Source organism: Cucurbita moschata, unplaced genomic scaffold (genome assembly GCF_002738365.1).
Source record: "Cucurbita moschata cultivar Rifu unplaced genomic scaffold, Cmos_1.0 Cmo_Scf00085, whole genome shotgun sequence".
Taxonomy (NCBI): Eukaryota; Viridiplantae; Streptophyta; class Magnoliopsida; order Cucurbitales; family Cucurbitaceae; genus Cucurbita; species Cucurbita moschata.
In genome coordinates this window covers 140,480-158,966 of record NW_019268601.1, presented here as the reverse complement: position 1 = coordinate 158,966, position 18,487 = coordinate 140,480, and the positions used below count along the sequence as shown (strand labels likewise).

Here is an 18,487-nt window from a genome sequence, read left to right as displayed (position 1 = left end):
TAAAACCTATTGGTAGAAAATGGATCTACAAGATGAAACGATAGCAAACCGGTAAGGAATAGACCTTTAAAACTCAACTTGTTAGCAAAGGGATATACCCAAAGAGAGGAGGTGGACTATGAAGAAACCTAATCTTCTGGTTCTATGCTTAAATCGATTAGAAAACTCTTGTCCATTGACACATTTTATGATGACGAAATTTGGCAAATGGGTGTTAAGACAGCCTTTTTAAACGGCAATCTTGAGGAGAGTATCTTGATGGCTCAATCAGAGGGGTTCATTGAACAGGATCAAAATCAAAAGGTTTACAAGCTTAAAAGATCAATTTATGGGTTGAAGCAAGTATCTCGATCCTGGAATATAAGGTTTTGATACTGTGATCAAATCTTATGGCTTTAAACAGAATGTTGATGAACTTTGTGTTTACAAGAAGATAGTCAACTCTACAGTAGTTTTTCGGGTGTTGTACATTGACGATATCCTACTCATTGGGAATGATGTGGGATTTCTAATTGACATTAAGCATTGGCTAGCGACACAATTTCAAATGAAAGATTTGGGAGAGACTCAGTTTGTTCTTAGAATCCAAATTGTTCAGAATCGCAAGAACAAAATACTAGCATTGTCTCAGGCATCGTACATCGAAAAATGTTGGTTTGATATAAGATGCAAGACTCCAAGAAAGGATTATTACCTTTCAGGTACGAAGTTCATTTGTCGAAGGAACAAAGTCCCAAGACACCTCAAGAAGTTGAGGATATGAGACATATTCCCTATGCATCAGCAGTCGGTAGTCTGATGTATGCCAAGCTATGTACCCGACCCGACATATGCTACGCTGTGGGAATTGTCAGTAGATATCAATCCAATCCGAGACGTGCTCATTAGACTGACGTTAAGAATATCCTTAAGTATCTTAGAAGAACGAAAGACTATATGTTAATGTACGACGCTAAGGATCTGATCCTTACAGGGTACACTGACTCAGATTTTCAGACCGATATAGATTCGAGGAAATCGACATCAGGATCTGTCTTCACTCTAAATGAAGGAGCAACAATATGGTGAAGCATAAAGCAAGGTTGCATTGCTGATTCCACCATGGAGGTTGAGTATGTTGTTGCTTATGAAGCAGCGAAAGACGGCTTAGAAAGTTCTTAACTGATTTGGAAGTCGTTCCAATATGCATCTACTTGTCACTCTTTATTGTGATAACAGTGGAGCAGTTGTAAATTTTAAAAAACCAAGAAGCCATAAGCGAGGAAAACATATTGAGTGCAAATATCATGTCATAAGGAAGATTGTGCAACGAGGAGATGTGATCGTCACACAGACAGCTTAAGAGTACAACATTGTTGATCCATTTGCAAAACCCCTCATGGCTGAAGTGTTTGAAGGGCATCTTGGGTCTAGGACTACGAGTTATGTAATATAGGGCATGTGGGAGAAAAGGCATGAGTATGTGATGACCTAGTTTATTGTATTTATGTCTCTCTCTACTCAACGTTATAAAATCTCACTAGAGATTTTGTCTAAGTTAGACGACTTTTCCATGAAGTTGACGACGATCGTCAACGGCACCCGTTCATTAAGCAACATGGTGGAGGAGATCTCCGTCGTTTAAAAGTTTCTTCTAGCAGTTCCCGCAAGATTCATGCAAACTGTTACCTCCATCAAGCAGTTCGGCGACCTCAAGAACATGTCAGTTGAGGAGGTTATAGGTTGTTTTAAGGTCCATGAGGACAGACTTCTTGGCTACGAAGACAAAGAAGAAGATGAAGATGACTCTTCTTTTTCAGGCACAAGCGAACGCAGCAGCAATAACAAAGAAAAAAAAAGGTCGTGGACGTGGTGGTAGAGGAGGTCGAGACAATACCTCACAAATCCATAAAAATGTTGGCATGCAATTCGGTTCATCTGCGCAACGGACATGGTGGCAGAGGAAGTGGTGCCACCGAAAGAGTTTGGGTATTGGACGTGGTGTCGCTAAAAGAGTTCGGTTCATTCGTGTTGATGGCATGCAGTTCGGCCACCTCTTCTTTGAGCTTGCGCGCTGGTAGTGCTGGTGGTTCACCTTTTCCTAGTAGGTCTTCAATCTTTCGGTACCTGGCTGCCAGACCATCATCGTGATCTGCATCTAGGGTAGCAGGACCTGCGGCCGGTGTTGGCGTAGGCATGCCTGGTGCGCGCTCCTTCTTCTACTGGCTCGGTGACGAGGTACTCCATCGTGAATTGATCTGGGTTCAGGTCTGCCTCAGTTACATCGTTCCACTGCCAGAAGGTAGTCTCATTGAAGACGATGTCATGGGATACGTGAGCTCGCCCCTAAAGGATCATAGAGTCTGTACACCTTGCTCCCAAGTTCGTAGACAATGAAGACAACCTTTAGTTGCCTGAGATCGAGCTTGGTGTGGTGGGGACGAGTGATCTTCATGTACGTAACGCGGCCAAACGCTTGGAGATGATGTACCGCAGGCTTCTTGTTGTACCAGACCTCATGTGCCATCTTTATGTCGAGGCTTCGTATTGGCGACCGATTGAGGAGGTAGATAACCGTCATAACCGTCTCTTCCCAAAACCTCCCAGAAATCCCGACAGTCATCAGCATTGATCTTGCCGTCCCAACGATGGTCTAGTTTCAGCGCTCCACAACATCGTTTGCAGGAGGAAGTAGGTCATTGTTAGGTGCCGCTGCACGTCAAGCTCGTCGCAGTACTTGCCGAATCTCGCTGAAGAGAATTTTCACCTAGGTCCGTGCACAACACTTGCATCTTCTTCCCGCATTCGGCCTCCGCGCGCGCTTGAGTGCACTTAATCGCTTCCCTCACCTCACTCTTCCCTTGCAGTAGGATCAGCCACATGAAGCGGCTCTTGTCATCGATTAGCAGGAGGAAGAGAGTCTTGCCGTCTGGGGTCGCTGGCTTGATGGGCCCGTAGAGATCACCGTGTACGAGCTCCAACAGCTAACCGGCATAGTAGGATGCTTGAGACTGAAAAGGGGTGCGATTCTGCTTGCCAATGAGACACCCATTGCACAGCTTGTTTACGCCCTCAATTGCTTGTAAATTGTACACCATCTCCTCCTTGTGTAGTTTTAGTAGAGCAGGAAAGATCAGGTGCCCATACCTTGCATGCCACCTCCAAACTGCTTCTTCGGTCCTAGCCGAGAGGCTGACCGACTATTTTATCTTCAACTCCATAATGCAGAGGTAGTTTGCAATGCGCCAAACTTGAGTGAGGAGCCATTGTCGATCGTCCCAAATCTTGAACAGCCTGCGCTCGATGTAAATGTAGTAGCCGGCCTCATCGAGTTGATCTATGCTCACAAGGTAAAACTTTTATTTCATATTTGTTAACTTTTATTTTCCTCTTTTTAACATTTCTTACATTTGTGAAAAATAATCATAACATCATATTAACTAACCTGAGCTCTAAGGTTCTGGATTCTTAATTGTGATAACATAGATCTTGATCCATGTTCTAGTCTGTAACCTTAGTTCTTAGTTCTTGTTCTAGTCCTTTTCTAGTCTTGTTCTTGGTTCTTGTTTGTATTTATTGTTCTTGCTTCTTATTGTGTTTCTTAAAACACTCCCCCTTGGATTTATGGTACAAGACATGAACCTGATAACTTGTGTCCAAGACTTCATGCATTCCAAGCAACACAGTCTTAACTAACGTCCAAGGCTTCATGTGTTTCAAGACACATCGTCTGAACATGTATCAAGGGTTTAATGAATTCTTTGCGGCACAATCTGAAACCAACACCAAAGGATTATTATGTTCCATGCGGTGTAATTTGAAACCTACGTCCAAGGCTTCATATGTTTCAAGTGATGCTGTCTAAAAACCTATGCCCAAGACTTCTACATTCCAAATGACATAGTTTGAATACCTATGCTCAAGACTTCAAATATTCCAGGTGGCGTATTTTGAAACCTTCATCGAAAACTTCTTACACTCAAAGCGGTGTAGTTTGAGTCATGGTTTACCATGAGAAAATAGAGGTTTCTTTTGTTTCGGAGTCTTAAAAACTTGGTTATTTGTTCTTAGCATTCTTTGTGCATATTATTAAGGTGGTCTCCTAATTACTTAAAAGTCATAGTCTGAGGACGAGCTCATTCTAATTCCTAATTTAGGAAAGCATCCAAATTACTTATTAAAAATAAGATAGTAACCAGGTTGCTTAAAAATAAATGGTCCATTCTAAAGTTTATCATAACATAGTAACCTAATTACTTAATAAAGTGATAACTTTGAGCTCCTCTAGGGTTAGGGTAGTCACGGTTGCTTAAAAACCAAGGACTATCCTAATGGTCTACATGAGATAGTATCCTGGTTGCTTAACAATCAAGTGGCATTTCTATAATACCTATACGAATTTTAAATATATATTTTTTAATTAAAAAAACCGTTATCAAACATGGTTATATTTTTATTATAAACAATAAGAAGAACTCATTTCGAAACATGTCGGTAATTGCCCTCATTTACAACAAGAATATAAAATATTGAAACGTCATCCTTGTTCATCAACTTTAAATTTAAAGGACTATTGCATTACACTTTAGAACACGTGTTGCTACCAATGATAGATGGTTAACAATAGCTCGGATTGGTAATTTTTCCAAAATAACTAAAATGCTACTAATAATAAATAAAAACATTTGTTAATATTGTGGTTACCTATCCGAATATAACGATAATATGTTTCTTTCATTTCGGTGGGAGTAATTGACAATTAAACCTCATTTTACTCGTATAAAGGTGGAACAAACTAAACTTAAATATTCTCATATATACAAAACTAATTCATCACAATAAACTCAATTTAGTTTGACCCATAAATTCTCCCACTAAACATACAATTTTTCGTATTATGTTATGGGTCAAAATATTATTTGGTATGAACTACCCTAAGCATAATTTAGTAGATAAGGTATGAAATAAGATCACAAAGTTTGTTAGTTCAATTTCTTACTCCTAAAATGTTGAACTTAAAAAAAATGAAAATTTAGAGACCTATTAGAAATTGACCAAATAGATATAAAGTTGAAAGTTTGTCGGGGACTAACCGTATAGTTTAGATAAATTTAAATGTCCAATAAAATTATGTCTATTCGTAGGATACTCCAAAGAAACGAAAGGTGGTTTGTTTTATGACCATCAAGAAAACAGAGTGTTTGTATCAACAAACGCTACATTCGGATCGTAGATAGGAATTCAGCACTTACCCCCAAATTCTACCAGAAACGGATTTCCTTCAATTGGGAACGTTCTTGAGGTTATTTTTCTTCGCGATCTTCTATGAAAATACTTCTGGGAGGTGTTAGAATTTATCTTGGTCGACGAACTTGTGTGTAGGCTCGAATTGAATTTTCAAGCTCACTTTGAAGTTCTTCAATGGCGGATTGGATTGGGGAATGGTTTTTAGGTAAGTTTGTGGTTGTTTATTTTGATGACATCCTTGTTTACTCTAAATCTTTAGATGATCATATTACCCATGTACGCAATGTTTTGACTACTTTAAGAAACGAATGTTTGTATGTAAATTTAAAGAAATGTAGCTTTTGCATGGAAAAAGTTAACTTTCTTGGGTTTGTAGTTTCATCTAATGGTGTTGAGGTTGATGAGGAGAAAGTGAAAGCTGTAAAAGATTGACCTACACCTAAAAGAGTAAGTGAGGTAAGAAGTTTTCATGGTCATGCAAGTTTCTATCGTAGGTTCAATAAGAATTTTAGTACAATTGCTTCACCCTTGAATGAACTTGTTAAGAAAAATGTATATTTTAGATGGGAAAAAGATCAAGAACTTGCTTTTAACACTTTGAAAGAGAAATTGAGTTCTGCTCCCTTGCTTGCATTACCTAATTTTGAGTCAACTTTTGAAATTTAATGTGATGCTAGTGGAGTAGGGATAGGTGCTGTATTAATGCAAAATCAAAGACCTTTAATGTTCTTTAGTGAGAAGTTGACTGGTGCATCTATGAGGTATCCAACTTATGACAAAGAGTTTTATGCTTTGGTTCGAGCATTGCAAACCTGGCAACATTATCTTTGGCCTAAGGAGTTCATTATTCATACAGATCATGAAAGTTTAAAGCATTTGAGAGCACAAAATAAACTCAACAGACGACATGCTAAGTGGTTAGAATTTATTGAAACATTCCCTTACGTCATAAAATATAAACAAGGTAAGGAGAACATTGTTGCACAAGCGTTATCATAAAGGTATGTCCTCAATACTTTGAATACTAAGTTGTTGGGTTTTGAACACACAAAGGATTTGTATCAACATGGCATGCTCTTTGCTCCTTTTGTTGAATCTTGTGAAAAAGGACTCCTTGTGGATAATTACTTGTTGTTAGATGAATATTTGTTCCGAAAAGGCAAACTTTGCATACCATCTTGTTCCATACGTGAGCTACCTGCTAAGAAATTTAAATACAATCTACCCTATGCATACATAGGGGTCATTACTTGTGATGTCATCGTCAATCGTGCAACCTTTACTTCAAATATAAAAGTAGCACGTAGCTTGAGTATTTTAAGAAATACTCAGCAAGTGACCCCATTATTGGACTTGGAGATAGAAAATGAAAAGACATACAAACATGAACGGGATCTATCATTTTAAGTCGTATTTAGAATTATTACACACCTTCTGGGTCCCTTCTAGTCAAGCGCGGAATTATTACACACCTTCTGGGTCCCTTCTAGTCAGGCTCGGAACTATTACACACCTTCTGGGTCCTTTCTAGGAAATTTAAATACAATCTACCCTATGCATACATCAGGGTCAATACTTGTGATGTCGTCGTCAATCGTGCAACCTTTATGTCGTCAATCGTGCAACCTTTACTTCTGGGTCCCTTCTAGTCAGGCGGCTCGGAATTATTACACACCTTCTGGGTCTTGGGTCCCTTCTAGTCAGGCGGCTTGGAATTATTACACACCTTCTGGGTCCTTTTTAGTCCGGCGGCTCGGAATTATTACACACCTTTTGGGTCCCTTCTAGTCAGGCGGCTCGAAATTATTACACACCTTCTGGGTCCCTTCTAGTCAGGCGGCTTGGCTTGGAATTATTACACACCTTCTGGGTCCTTTCTAGTCAGGCGGCTCAGAATTATTACACACCTTCTGGGTCCCTTCTAGTCAGGTTGCTTAGAATTATTACACACCTTTTCGGTCCTTCTAGTCAGGCGGCTCGGAATTATTACACACCTTTTGGGTCCTTTCTAGTCAGGCGGCTTAGAATTATTACACACCTTCTGGGTCCTTTCTAGTCAGGCGGCTCGGAATTATTACACACCTTCTGGGTCCTTTCTAGTAAGGCGGCTCATAATTATTACACACCTTTTGGGTCCCTTCTAGTCAGGCAGCTTGGAATTATTACACACCTTCTGGGTCCCTTCTAGTCAGGCGGCTCGGAATTATTACACACTTTATGGGTCCCTTCTAGTCAGGAGGCTCGGAATTATTACACACTTTCTGAGTGTTGTTGTGGGAAACCCGAAAGGAGTAAGCACAACCTCTCTCCTATTTTCCTTGTATCTCTCTCCTATTTTCCTTGTATCATATGATTTTATATCATAACTCTCAAAAACATGTTCGAAAGGAGTAAGCACAACCTCTCTCCTATTTTCCTTGTATCATATGATTTTATATCATAACTCTCAAAAACATGTCTTGGGGATGTGTTTCATATCAAAGCAAAGTTTCAATCTTGGGACCTGTGGGTTATGGGCCCACCACGCTTCCGCTGCGCCACTCTGATTTATAAACAATTTGAACAATTGTTCGATTTGTGTGTGTCATCCTCCCACAAAGGTCATGCTAATCTTCTCTCTATCGTTCCAATTTTTACCCGTTTTAACCTATATTCGATTGTTTTTCCCTGATTTCAATGTTGACCTTATTATGATTTGAATTAGGTTATACAGAAATTTTAGAAAATTTGAAGCTCCTAACACAAGAAAAAGCTTGCTCAACAAGGCATACGTCATCCATATAAATAGTCATTCCGACTTCTCTCAAGTAATGCTTATCTAAGAACATAATAGCATGCAAGTATATCTTTCCTTAGGTGTTAGAATATGCATGTTTAGGACTCTAGAAGGGCTATTTGGATGAAAATATTTTATATGTTAAGAAAAATTAACAAAATACTTCTAGGATGAGAATTTATGATGCATATTGATTTTTATGCTTTCCGCTATGCTGGAATGGAGAATAAGATATTATGATATGTGTTCTGGGTGACTAATGAGTGTTATTTCCCCATTGAGTTTGCTTGAATGTTTAGATTATGATTTCCTTACAGGTTGATAGGAATATATTCCTAATAAGCATGCATGAAAGAGTAGATTATGTTTTTCGTGCTTTAGGTGATTAATAGAAATATCTTCCTAACAAAGTATGCATGAATGATCTAAGCTAAGATTAGGGCACTAGAGTTGGAGTGGTTTATATGTTGACCTAGGTCAGTACATTTCTAATAGATCGAGCACTCTAGGATTATGAGTAGCAATCATATGTCTAGACTTGAGTGCACCCACAGATTAGGTTAGCCACCAAAGACCTAAACCCAAGCATCATAAAAAATGCAAGATGAGGGCTAAATCACCTAGATGCCCCTAAGGACCCAATAAGCCTCCATGACATCTAAGAATGATTAAGTAAGTTTAACAATAGCATGAAAAATCATCCTTATATAGCATGCTGAATATGAAAAACATCATCATATTAAGGAAATGTCATGAAACATCATACTCATCAATAATAAGTCATCAAGGGCATCAAACATAATATGTACGTCTTGCATCAAAACATAAATCACGTACATATAACATGTATCACAGCTCAAGCATCATACTCATACATCATCATAAATATCATGCTCATAAATAAAATTGTAGCCTATCCTCTAGTAACGTCACGTAGTTTACTTGGTTGATACTCCCTAACTAGCTAAACGTAAGCTAAATATCATCATATTAAGGAAATGTCCTGAAACATCATACTCATCAATAAAATTGTAGCCGTCATGAAACATCATACTCATCAATAAAATTGTAGCCTATACTCCCTATACGTAAACTAGGGTCAAAATTGTAGCCCCAACTAGTTAAACGTAACCTCCCGTTCCTTGAAGTTAAGGGCTTTACAATTGATATCAGAGCCAGGTTTCAATCTTGGGACTTGTGGGTTATGGGCCCACCACGCTTCCGCTGCGGCACTCTGATTTATAAAAAATCTAGACCATTTCTCGATTGGTGTGTGTCATCCTTCTGCAGGGGCCATGCTAATCACCTTTGTATCGTTCCAGTTTTTACATGTTTTGGCCTCTATTCGATTATTCTTCTCTAATTTCGATGTAAACCTCATTATGATTTGAATTAGGTTCTACTAGATAAATTTTAGAAAATTTGAAGCTCCTAACACAAGGAAAAGCTAGCTCGACAAGGCATGCGCATCCATATAAATAATCATTCTTACTTTTCTTAAGTAATGCTTGCGCAAGGACATGCGAGCATATTTTGCCTTAGGTGGTAGATTATGCATGTTTAGGACTCTAAAAAGGTTATTTGGATGAAAATGTTATATATGTTAGGAAAATTAACGAAATACCCCTGTAATGAGAATTTTATGATGTATACCAATTTTTTGCTTTTCATTGTGCTAAAATGGAGGATAAGATACAATGATATGGGTATGAGTGACTAATGGGTGTTATTTCCCCATTGAGTTTGTTTGAATGTTTAGATTATGATTTCCTTACTCGTTGATATGAATATCTGCCAAATAAGCATGCATGAATGAGTAGATTACGTTTTTCGTGCTTTAGGTGATTAATAGAAATATCTCCTTAAGAAAGTGTGCATGAGTGAACCAAGCTAAGATTAGGGCACTAGAGCTAGAGCGGGTTACATGTTGACCTAGGCCAATACATTTCTAATAGATTGAGCACTCTAAGATTATGAGTAGAAATCATATGTCTGGACTTGAGTGCACCCAGAGATTGGAGGAGCCCCGATGAACAAACCCCAAGCATCCTGAAAAACGTGAGATGAGAACTAAATCACCTAGATGCCCCCAAGGACTTAATAAACCTCCACCACATCTAAGAACGATTAAGAAAGCTTAACAAGCTTAACAATAGTATGAACAATATCACTAGAACCCTGAACCCACTTGAGCTATTATTGAGGATAGGGCCGAGTCAAAGTTGACGTTGCAATCACGTAAACTGATCTTGAAGAGGGACTTGGGACTAGATGGGTAGTTAGCTTGAAATGAGGACTTATATTGAGTGTACAAAGGGGTAAGGAAGAAGTTACGGTTTCGTAAATCGGCCTCGGAAAAGATTTGGGGTTACATCGATAGATAGCATAGGGTGAATGCTTCCATTAAGTGTAGGAATGAGATAAACACTAAGACTACAATTCTATAAACCGATCATGAAAACGAACTTGGAATTACACAGGTAGTAGATTCATGATGAGTGCCCCTAGTGAATGTGAACATGACGTTAGGCCTCCTGAATAGGGTTGCACCGCCGTAAATCCGTACTTGAGCATGACACGTGAAACCACACAGCTAAACCTAGCAGTTGGCCAGCACACGAGGTCTTTCTCCTCAAATTTCAAGTAACATTTTGGCCTTGTAGAAGGGTTGTATACTAACTTTCCACGAATGATGTTTGGACTAGCTAGATGTGACATACTATCCTAACATATTTTATGAGTTAATGCCGCAACCCAATACTAAAACTTGGTGAATGGCTCTCAGGCCCCAAGAAGGTGTAACGATTGAGAAGTTAAAAATAAAACCCAAGGTCGCCGGTTAGGACACAAAAATTTCGGCGACTGGTGGAATCTTCGAATCCCACACGACCACGACCAAGACACCTGCAAAAGTCGTGTCGTCATCGCCATAACCGTCGGACAAGGAACCCATAAATCGAGTTTTTGAGAAACCTCGGATCTACCTCCACGGATGTCCAGCAACTATGAAACTTCCTGGGAGAGAAGAGGAGAAGTCGACAGAGAGATAGGGAGAGAAAAAGGGGAGAGAAAAAGGGGAGAAAAGACGTCGGCAAACGTCGCGTGAAGGAGAGAGAGAGTTCGCCTAAAATGGCGCAGGAATCGGGTAAGGAAGAAGAGACCCGTCAGATCCAGGTCTGACCCGAATTGGATAACTGCGACCCAAACCGCATAGGTTCATCCCAACTCCATAGCAGCCAAGTAAGCCTACAACTGCAACCCAAAACGTAGCGGCCCAGCCCAACCTTAACCCACGACAAGCGTTTGCAATACCTGCGACCCATGCTCGTGAACCACAAGCAACCCACCTGCAAACTCCAGAGTTGAGGCCCACTTATCTCGGCCCAGTAATCCCAAAATTTTAGCCCAGCCCGATTGGCCAGACAGCAGCGCTTGACCCGACTCAACCCCCAACCCGATCTGCAACCCGTGCCTCGACCCGTCTTCGCTGCGCTGTCGTAGCCCGCTCATATGCTGTCAAGTTGCAAGCAACCCTTCTCCTTGAGCGGCTTGGACGGCTTGGCAGCAGCTCCTGGCGTATTCGTCTCGGCTTTCAATTTTTGACCCTGTTTCCACTGTTTCGACACTCTCAAACTTATTTTCAGCCTCGATTAAGGTAATTGAGACTATTTAAAGTCATATTTCAGATTGTTAGTTGGATTATTAATTACAATTTGAAATACTAATTGATATGAACCAAGGGACATCAATCTTACCATATACTTCAATGAAGATGTGAAGAAAATATTGTTGAAATTATCAAAAGATGTTTCAATTCATGCCACATTGATGAAGAATGAAATTTCATGTTATAAATTTTGGGTGGATTATAATTTAGAGTAATTTAGAGTTATTGTATTTCATTAATGTATTTTATGACTTTTTTTTATTTACATTAGGTTACAATTATATAATGGTTAATTATGGCCAATAAGTATGAATGTTACCACTCTCGTAATGCCTTTAATAGTTTTATTTTGAGGCTATATAAAACCATGTAGGTTGTATTTGTAAGGAGATTTGGAAAATACAATAAAAGAAGCATTTGTGCTTTTCTTTAGCCAATGACTAAATTTCTTTGCAATTCTATGTAGTTTAGATTGCATGTATAATCATTTAAGCTCGACATGATCAATCTTCCTTGTGGAGTGATTCGAATCTCAATCAAGTGTTCTTGCCTTGAGATACTTGATCAACAAGAATCATTCAAGCTAGACATGATTGATCTTACTTGTGGAGTGATTCGAATCTCAAACAATGTTCTTGCCTTGAGATATTCGATCAACAAGGTAATTCGAATCTTAGTCCCCTTGTAGTGATTCCTTATCTTATCATTTTTATAACATGAAATTTCATTCTTCATCAATGTGGCATGAATTGAAATATCTTTTGATAATTTCAACAATATTTTCTTCACATCTTCATTGAAGTATATTGTAAGATTGATGTCTCTTGGTTCATATCACTAATGAAAGGTGACGAATGGTGCGATAGGAAGCAAACCTCGGCAAGCTTTAGAGAAGCTCTCAAAGAACGAGAGCTTACGTTAAATTAAATTAGGGAATACTTCGACTAAGGCCAACCAAGTAAGTGACTTTACTTTAGGATAGACTATAAATTGTATGAGTTGCAATTTATGATGTATCAGCTATGATGATGTATAAGTTGTATTGTATGATGTCATACACTGGTATATGATGATGCATGAGTATATGATGATGTATGAGTTATGATAATGCTTGAATTATGATGCATGATGATGTGCGTAATATATATATTTTGATGTATGACGTACTTGATATGTTTGATGCACTTTATGGCGATATGATGAGTATGATGATTGAATGATATTTATCTTAATAAGACGATGTCTGTTATATTGAAAATGTTGTATGCAGATGAGTGTCATATTGCATCATGTTGATAGACCAACATAGGACACAACTCTAAGAGCATGCATCATGTTGATAGACCAACATAGGACAGAACTCTAAGAGCATGAAAATGATGGTAATATAAATATCAAACGAACATGTGTTACTTAATGTAACAATGAGATGAGAGTAGAGGGTTGTGTCAGAAGAGATGATAAGATGAAATTTAGCGGGACCTCATGCATGTTGTGTGTTCATAAGCGATACTTCCCCAAAGATGCTGAGTGTGGACACGCACAATATGATGATGAGGGTGTTCATGGGGAGCATGACACCAGGGGTTTCGCTGACCTCTAGACATCGCTATAAATTAGTGACCAGAAAGGGTCTAGGGGGTGTGCGAGCCCACTTGGGGATTCACACTCGCACGTGTGGGTGGTGTGTAAAGAAGTACTACACATCCAGAGTAGTCTGAGACCAGAGGCCACACTTAGATGAGAATAGAGATAGTTCCCTAGAACATGATTGGATGGGTTTGCATTTGCATGGCCCCTTGGAGTGGGGCCATTTACGGAGTATTTTTCGAAATACTCAGGCCGTGTGCCACATCATTTTTCAGGTAAAGGCAGGACACACATGTACAAAGAACGGCGACATCGCGAGCAGAGACCGTGACATGTGCATAAGGTATACTCATATTTAAATTCCTAGTCTTAGGTTACAATAGATTGTTTTGCATTTCATGGATTTAAATTATTTTGTATTTGTTTTTATTTTCTCTAAATTTCACTCTTTCGTATTTAAAGAGGTCAAACCATCCGTATTTTCCAGAGAAGATGTTTTAAATGTTTTCACATTTATATTATGGATGATGTTTTCTTTTAAGAGTTATATTTCTGCATTAAAAATGAGCATGAGACTTTAATAGCGACTCTGAGTATGTAGAAATTTAAGGTCGTTACACAAGGCCTATGACATGTAAGAGAACCACTAGAAACACATCAAACCGCTAGAAAACATTGTTAGACATACATAAGGTCTATGACATGTAAGAGAACCACTAGAAACTTTGAGGACATTAAAAATTATAAGATAAGGTATTCAACATATTAACATATTATTTAAAATTAACACGAGCATAACTCAATAAACAAAACATCTATTTTTATTCAAAATATCTATTTGTTCAATTTTCAACAAATTTGAGAGGTAAAAAAGACTTTTCTAATCTAACGAATCAAATTTAAAAAATAAAAAAATAATAAAAAAAAAACTCAGTTACCGGAAAACTTGCGAGTTTTCTAGTGATTGGTGTGTTTTTCGGATTCCACACAGAACCACGCCCCACACCCCTCTCCAAACGCCAATCTTTAGTTAGACGATCTTCATCCTTCAGCCCAAGCCTCTTAGACCATCTGCAACGAAGATACAAAAAGAAATTTGAGAGAGAACGAGATAACCGGAGAAAAATAATATTAAAATTTTTAGAAAGTGGTAAATACCTTATTTATAAAGTTTAAAAGAATCATGAAATTGTCATGGATGACAAAATTAAATCCTCCGTGCACATAATTCATAGTATTTTGAAATCTAGCCGTTGAATCTCCCTCTAGATTGGATATGATCTAGAACGTTCGATCATCAAATCCAACGGCTGGAATTCAAAACTAATTTCGACAAATCTCTAATCTGCATGGGATTTTCTTGCAAAAGATCCAAAACGATCAACTGCAAAATCAGGGCGGTTCTAGACGTTTCAAAATGAGCCATGTGCGTTCATTTGGAGCAAGAAACAAGCAACACCGATCCTTCAATCACGAGTTATAAGCTTTTCATTTTTTGGGTTTTGAGTTCTCATGTTCCTTCCAAATTCGAGAGCTATAGTCCATCATTTCCCTCCAAACTTGTTTCTATACTTTCTAAATAAGATTAACCACAATTTTGGTATGCCCCCAATATATTTCCCAAATTTGAGACGCCATTTAAGGAATCCAAAATTTCAATTCGATGTTACGCATGAATTAGTCATGTGAGACCTATCCCAATCGGTTTCTGCACCTCCAAGAAACATTTCCATAGAAGACCTCAAAGGGATTACTCCAAGAGTGCCCAATTAGAGAAATTCAATATCATGCAAGTTTTGGGGGATAAAACTCAAACTCTCGTTTTTAGCTAATTTTACTTAAAATTGAGGTTTTCGTTAGAATTAGGGAACTAAATAAAGCATATCTCATGAAGGTTTTCGTTTTCGGTTCAGATGCCGACCGAAGGTTTGAATCCAATAGTGGCCACACTTACATAAAGTCGTCCTCCATCCTTTAAGTTTCATGTAAGGACTCTAAATCGTAACTTCTTATGCTAAAATAATCAATTAAATCATCTTCATAATTTAAACATCATAATTTAAATACAATCTACCCTCTATGCATACACCCTTTACCTAAAATATAGAAGTAGCATGTGGCTGAATTGAGTTTTGCATCATATCAGAGCCAGGTTTCGATCCTGGGACCTGTGGGTTATGGGCCCACCACGCTTCCGCTGCGCCACTCTGATATATAAAAAATTTAGACTATTTCTCGATTTGTGTGTGTCATCTTTCCACAGGGGCCATGCTAATCTTCTCTGTATCGTTCTAATTTTTACCCATTTTAACTTCTATTCGATTGTTTTTCCCCAATTTTGATGTTAACGTTATTATGATTTGAATTAGGTTATACTAGAGAAATTTAAAAAAATTTGAAGCTCCTAAGACATGAAAAAGCTTGCTTAGCAACGCATGCGTCATCCATATAAATAGTCATTATGAATGCGAGCATATCTTGGATGAAAATGCTATATATGTTAAAGAAAATTAACAAAATACCCTATGATGAGAGTTTATGATGCATATTGATTTTTATGTTTTCCGTTGTGCTAGAATGGAGGATAAGATATTATGATATATGGTCTGGGTGACTAATGAGTATTATTTCCCCGTTGAGTTTGCTTGAATGTTTAGATTGTGATTCCCTTGCTAGTTGATAGGAACATCTCCCTAATAAGCATGCATGATTGATAGAAATATCTTCCTAACAAAGTATGCATGAGTGATCTAAGCTAAGATTAGGGCACTAGAGTTAGAGCGGTTTATATGTTGACCTAGGTCAATACATTTCTAATAGATTGAGCACTCTAGGATTATGAGTAGCAATCATATGTCTAGACTTGAGTGCACCCACAGATTAGGTTATCCCCCAAAGAGCTAACCCCAAGCATCATAAAAAATGCGAGATGAGGACTAAATCACCTAGATACCCCTAAGGACCCAATAAGCCTCCATGACATCTAAGAATGATAAAGTAAGCTTAACAATAGCATGAAAAATCATCATCATATAGCATGCTGAATATGAAAAACATCATCATATTAAGAAAATGTCATGAAACATCATACTCATCAATAATAAGTCATCAAGAGCATCAAACATAATATGTACGTCATGCATCAAAACATAAATCACGTACAAATAACATGCATCGCAGCTCAAGTATCATACTCATTCATCATCATAAACATCGTATACATACATCATCATGCTCGTAAATAAAACTGTAAAGCAAACAATTGTAGTATATCCTATAGTAAGGTCACTTACTTGGTTGACCATAGCTAAAGTACTCCCTAACTAGCTAAACGTAAGCTCTCGTTCCTTGAGAGTTGCTTCCAACGTTGCCGAAGTTTTGTTTCCTATCACACCATTTGCTATCTTTCATTAGTATTTCACAATTAAATTAATAATAATTTAATAAACGTGAAATACGACTCTAAAATGGTCTCAATTACCTTAACCGGGTTCGAGAGGGTCGAAATGGTGGAAATCGAGTCGAAAATTGGTGAGCCAAGCCGAAACAGTCGTAAAGCTGCCAGAGCATCGCTATAAGCCGTTTACGCCTAGTCGAGCTGAAGTACTCCCTGACTAAGCTAAATGTAAGCTCCCGTTTCTTGAGAGCTGCTCCCAACGTTGCTGAGGTTTTATTTCCTATCACACCATTTGCCACCTTTCATTAGTATTTCAGAATTAAATTAATAATAATTTAATAAAAGTAAAATACGGCTCGAAAATGGCTTATATTACCTTAATGGGGCTGAAAATAGGTACGAGAGGGTCGAAATGGTGGAAACCATGCCAAAAGTAGAGTTATGAGTCGTTTATGCCTGGTCGAGCTGAAGGGTTGGCCTCAGCTTAAAAGATTGTTGTCTTTATTACAATTTTTGTGTATGAACATAAGACATCCATGTGCTGACGTTAGACCTACGGGTTATGGGCCCACCACGCTTCCACTACACCCACTCTGATTTATAAAAAAGTTTGGACCATTTTTCAATTGGTGTGTCTCATCCTTCTATAGCGGCCATGCTAATCACCTCTGTATCATTCCAATTTTTACATGTTTTGACCTCTATTCGATTGTTCTTCTCTGATTTCGATGTAAACTTCATTATGATTTGAATTAGGTTCTACTAGAGAAATTTTAGAAAATTTGAAGCTCCTAACACAAGGAAAAGCTAGCTCGACAAGGCATGCGTCATCCATATAAATAATCATTCTTAAGCTTCTAAAGTAATGTTTGCACAAGGACATACTAGCATTCGAGCATATCTTGCCTTAAGTGGTAGATTATGCATGTTTAGGACTCTAAAAGGGTTATTTGGATGAAAATGCTATATATGTTAAGGAAAATTAATGAAATACCCCTAGGATGAGAATTTATGATCGATACAGATTTTTATGTTTTCTGTTATGCTAGAATGAAGGATAAGATACTATAATATGTGGTCTGCGTGACTAATGGGTGTTATTTCCAAATTGTGTTTGTTTGAATGTTTAGATTATGATTTCCTTACTTGTTGATATGAATATCTGCCTAATAAGCATGCATTAATGAGTAGATTATATTTTTCGTGCTTTTGGTGATTGATAGAAATATCTTCCTAACAAAGAATGCATGACTGAACAAAGCTAACATTAGGGCACTAGACCTAGAGAGGTTTACATGTTAACCTAGGCCAGTACATTTCTAATAGATCGAGCACTCTAGGATTATGAGTAGCGATCATATGTCTAGACTTGGGTGCACCCAGAGATTGGACTAGCCTCGAGGAGCTAACCCCAAGAATCCTAAAAACCGCGAGATAAGGACTAAATCACCTAGATGTCCCAAGAACCTAATAAACCTCCATGACATCTAAGAATGATTAAGAAAGCTTAACAAGCTTAACAATAGTATGAACAATATCACTAGAACCCTGAACTCACTTGAGCTACTATTGAGTGTAGGGTTGAGTCAAGACTGACGTTGCAATCACGTAATTTGATTTTGAAGAGGGACTTGGGACTACATGGGTGGTTAGTTCGAGATGAGGACTTCTATTGAGTGTACAAATGAGTAAGGAAGAAGTTACAATTCTGTAAACTAGCCTTGGAAAAGATTTGGAGTTACACAGGTAGATGGCTTAGAGTGAGTGCTCCAATTAAGTGTAGTTATGGGATAAAGACTAAGACCGCAATTCTACAAACCGATCATGAAAA

The 18,487-nt window shown here is 38.2% G+C and overlaps 5 non-coding genes across 5 annotated transcripts; all 5 read right to left on the bottom strand.

The window, feature by feature from the left end:
- Positions 1-7,778: 7,778 nt before the first annotated feature.
- LOC111439061 lies at positions 7,779-7,883 on the bottom strand. Its single transcript, XR_002709746.1, has one exon. It is a non-coding gene; the product is annotated as a U6 spliceosomal RNA (small nuclear RNA).
- A 1,363-nt stretch (positions 7,884-9,246) lies between these two features.
- On the bottom strand, positions 9,247-9,352 carry LOC111439053. The gene has a single exon (XR_002709740.1). It is a non-coding gene; the product is annotated as a U6 spliceosomal RNA (small nuclear RNA).
- Positions 9,353-15,399: 6,047 nt separating this feature from the next.
- On the bottom strand, positions 15,400-15,471 carry TRNAM-CAU. The gene has a single exon. It is a non-coding gene; the product is annotated as a tRNA-Met (tRNA).
- Positions 15,472-15,476: 5 nt separating this feature from the next.
- LOC111439065 lies at positions 15,477-15,581 on the bottom strand. Its single transcript, XR_002709750.1, has one exon. It is a non-coding gene; the product is annotated as a U6 spliceosomal RNA (small nuclear RNA).
- A 1,679-nt stretch (positions 15,582-17,260) lies between these two features.
- Positions 17,261-17,366, bottom strand: LOC111439062. Its single transcript, XR_002709747.1, has one exon. It is a non-coding gene; the product is annotated as a U6 spliceosomal RNA (small nuclear RNA).
- Positions 17,367-18,487: the final 1,121 nt, after the last annotated feature.